We start from the raw sequence: 4,406 nt of genomic DNA on the forward strand, positions 1-4,406 counted from the left end.
TGGTAGATTCTCGTCTTTTCTTCTTTGACTTTCTAATCTCATTTAGCTTGCGATACAACAAGGTTCGAGTGCCCGATGACGTCTAACCGTTTTGCCCCTAGTTCCAGAGCTACTTCTAGTCCAGTAATACACGCCTCACACTCTGCCTCATTGTTTGAGATTTTGAACCAGAGTTTGAATGCTAGAGGTATACGGGAATTGTTGGGCGTTGTCAGCAACACCCTTATCCCATATCCATATTGGTTTGACGCTCCGTCAAAGTACATCGTCGAAAACTCTTGTTCGACATGCAGAATGGCCTCGTCTGGGAATAGGTACTCAGTTGCTTCATCCCCTTCAACTGGGTGATCAACTAGGAACTCTACTACTGCTCTCCCCTTTACTGACTTGCGCGTCATATACTTCAGATCAAATTTGTAAAGTAGAAGCAACCAACGAGCTAGCCTACCCGTAAGTGCCGGTTTCTCAAAGAGATATTTGATGGGATCTAATCTCGAAACCAGTATTACAGAGTGAGCTAACAGGTAGTGCCGCAGATTCATGGTAGCCCATACCAAGGCCAGACAAGCCTTCTCCAGCAGAGTGTAACGGGTCTCATAATCCAGCATCTTCTTACTCAGGTAGTAGATAGCTCTCTCCACTTTGTCTCAGACTCCTATGCAAGCATGCAGTCCATTGTAGGTTCAGTCACTGAAAGATACAAAATCAACGGTTTCCCTGGCTCAGGCAGTGACAACATGGGTGGGTTCTGTAAGTATTGCTTGATCTGTTCAAAAGCAGTTTGGCATCGGCCGTCCCATTGGAACGTTGTTCCTTTCTTCAGGAGACCAAAGAGTGGTTCACAAGTCAAGGTTAATTTTGAAATAAACCATCTTATGAATTGCACTTTACCCAAAAACCCTCGCACCTCCTTTTCAGTCCTTGGTAGTGGCATTTCTAAGATGGCCTTGATTTTGGAAGGGTCGACTTCAATACCTCTTTGTGTAATCAAGAACCCCAGCATTTTCCCTGCTGTAACACCAAACGTACATTTCTGAGGATTCAGCCGCAACCAAAACTTTTTGGTCCGTTGAAAGAACTTTTGCAAGGCAGTGTAGTGGCCCTTTCTTTCTTTGGACTTGACAATCATGTCGTGCAATATCGTGGTCATGGCCCGTTGATATGTAGCTCCAACATTTTTCAGCCCAAACGGCATCACCCTATAACAATAGGTCCTCCACGGGATGGTAAAAGCAGTCTTCTCCCGGTTTTCGGGTGCCATTACAATCTGATTTTAGCTTGAAAAGCCATCCATAAATGAGAGTAATGCATGCCCCGCTGTAAAATCCACTAATTCATCGATATGCGGCAAATGAAAGTCGTCCTTCGGACTGGCTTTCTTTAAACCCTTGAAATCCACACATACCCGAATTTTGTCGTCTTTCTTCGGCACGGGAACTATGTTGGCCAACCAAGTTGGGTATTCAGATACCAGCAGGAACCCTACGTCGATTTGCTTGGTGACCTCTTCCTTAGTCTGGATAGCCCAGTTCGGGCGGATTCTCCTAAGTTTTTGCTTAACAAGTCGGGCCTCTGGGTCAAGAGGGATCCGGTGCTGTACAATCTCAGGATCGATTTTAGGCATGTCTTCGTAGGACCACGCAAAAACATCTTTGAAATCTTTTAATAAAGTGACTAAGCGCTCGCGCTCCTCCGAAGACAATGTGGACCCGATCTGGACCAGCCGCGGGTCCTTCTCAGTACTGACATTAATTTGGGTGATTTCATCAACCAACAGTTTTACAAACCTCTCCTGCTCTTGTTCTAGCAAATATTTCAAAAACCAAAGGAATTTCTTCCTCGTCGTTTTCATCGAAATTTTGAAAGTCTAAATTAATGCAATAAATCAAGGGTACAGAAAAGTAATCAAAGGCCATAGTCGCACAATTCTCATTAAGTACTTCTAAGTCGCCTGATTCCTCCGTTACAATAGACTCAAAGGAAAAAGAAAAAGACGACCTAGACAGGACAGTGGCATCTGGGTTGTCACCCCCAGTAATACCGGACTCAGACTGAGACTCAGACGAGCTGGGACCTGATTCTGACTCTACAAACTCAGTGGAATCAGATTCCGGCTCACTACCTGACCCGGTGCTACTCAATAAGAATCCCTTCTCAAGCTGCCAGATGAGGGAGGGTGCGATGGATGCATCCAAAATACTTGAAGATAGGCTCGCAGCCGTTTCATTCCCAATCATAGACACTGAGAGATTATGCCCTAAGCACTCATGTACGATCGAAGTATCTGAAAGTAGACAAGCCAGTGTTACCCCCATTTCAATCTCGGTGCTCTCAGAATCCAGTTCCTTACACTGCTCAACCTTAGCTGATAGGTCTGTCTGCTCCTCGGCAACATTATCCTCGGATAACTGTAAGTCGAAGAAGATCTCAAATCTCGGCAAGCGCTTCTTCTCGGCATTAAGCCACGGCTCTAGAAAGCTGGAAAATGAAAAGTACTCCCCCTCCCGGACAAAGCGTTCGTTTAGGGTGCCCTGGATAGGTCGATTCATCAACTCAAAATGCTTCCCCACCTGCTTGGCTCTTATTCTTTCGGCCATTTCTTTGCCTTTCCTCACCCAGTCCTTTTTGGTAAGCAGATAGCCTAAGCCAAAGGTATGCGGGTTATGCGGCACTTCGGCCGATACAGTAATGCCTTTCCGGCCACTTCTTCATAGTTCCATCCCAGGGATGTGCTGAAGCTTGTTCATGAGGTACACCGACTGTGCGCTGACATACAACCCCTCATCAACAGCTAAGATGTTCTGTACGACCCGGGCCTCGACTAGGGTAAATCCCGACAGGAACACATCCTCCACGCCGTGCTCAATTTCTAGAACCGGTGTAGACACCTCTGGTGGCAGATGGATTGACGAATTTCCAAAAACTATAGCCACCCCCTTCCCATGGGGGTATTTCAACATCTAATGTAGGGGGGAAGAGACTGCCTCTACCTGGTGCAACCACGGTCGCCCCAAGAGTAGATTAAATGTCGCAGGAACGTCCAAGACATGAAAGTCAATCTCGTGTTGTCCTGCACCAACCTGAGTGTGAATCTTCACGGTCCCCATCACTTCTATGCTAGTATTGTCATAGGCCCTTATCACCTGGTTAGTTGGCTCAAAGTCCACGGGCTTCAACCCGATTGCATATGTTGTCCTTGACGGGCACACGTTAATGGCGGATCCCGTGTTGACCAGAACCACCGGTACCAAATTGTTTCTGCACTCCACAGAGATGTAGAGTGGTTTGTTATGGTTTGCGCCCTCAGGCAGCATTTCCTTGTCGGAAAAATTCAACGTCAGGGACGCTCCTCCTAGGAAGACTAGCCCTACCAGCTGTTCAGGTGTAGTGTCTATTGAAAGTTTGGCCTTTTCCATTGCTAAAAGGGCAGCTTGTCTATGAACTCTTGAAGCCATAAGCAGTCCCCAGATGGAGATGTCCGCCTATATCTTCTTCAATTGTTTCAGCACAGCCTCTTCTTCGAGTAACTTTTCTTTTTGCTTGTCTGCCTCCCTGTCCTTTCTGGACGCCTCTGGTTGATCTAAGTATGGGGGCTTGAAATACCGCCCACTCCTAGTCATGTGGTCAACTTCACCAATATACCAGGTATCATCCGATTGGCTTTGTCCCCAGTCTTCATCGGTGTAGGCAAGACATAGATCGTCATCTTCCCACCACATACCATCGGCAGCCGACAGATATCTGTCCGGCTCCGTGATAACTATTCCTGTGCCCACAGCACCTTCTGTTCCTGTGCCCGCAACACGTTCCATCCCCACAGGGGTTCGGCTTTTCTAGTCCTCTCAGAATCTTCGATCCTTTCCCGCTCAAACTGCTTCAGTACAGCCTGTTGTTCAGTTTTTTCTATTCCCAAACTGCCCATATCTTGAGCAAAATTCTTAACACTGGTGCTCTCCGGCGATGCACTCTGCTCTTCGGCCTTCCGGCCACAGTTGATGTCCCTGTCCTTGACAGATCCTGTTCTTACTGAGGTTGTACAACAATATCTGGCTGGTCGTCAAGCCATCCAGTACACTCCGCTGACCCTTCCAGACCAAACCAGTTGACAGTCACATCTCTTGAGTCCTGTTCGTTGAAGAATTGAAGGTTCGCAATGTCCTCCACTAGTTTTGCCAGGTCATCCAGCCCCTGATTAAGTCCTTGTTCCTGTACTACACAAATCTTTGCCCCCACTAGCAATTCCACTCTCGGCCTAGCCTGGCCTACTGATATAATGTAACTGCTCGGGTTGTTCATGAAGCTCATAGACCCCTCAAGCTCTGTATCATCAATCTGATCTGCCCCCACAATTGACCCACTTCTATGTTCGATAGCCATCACCACCGTCTCAGGCTGGGTTTGGGAGA

Source organism: Camellia sinensis, chromosome 11 (genome assembly GCF_055761805.1).
Source record: "Camellia sinensis isolate YWXY chromosome 11, ASM5576180v1, whole genome shotgun sequence".
NCBI lineage: Eukaryota > Viridiplantae > Streptophyta > Magnoliopsida > Ericales > Theaceae > Camellia > Camellia sinensis.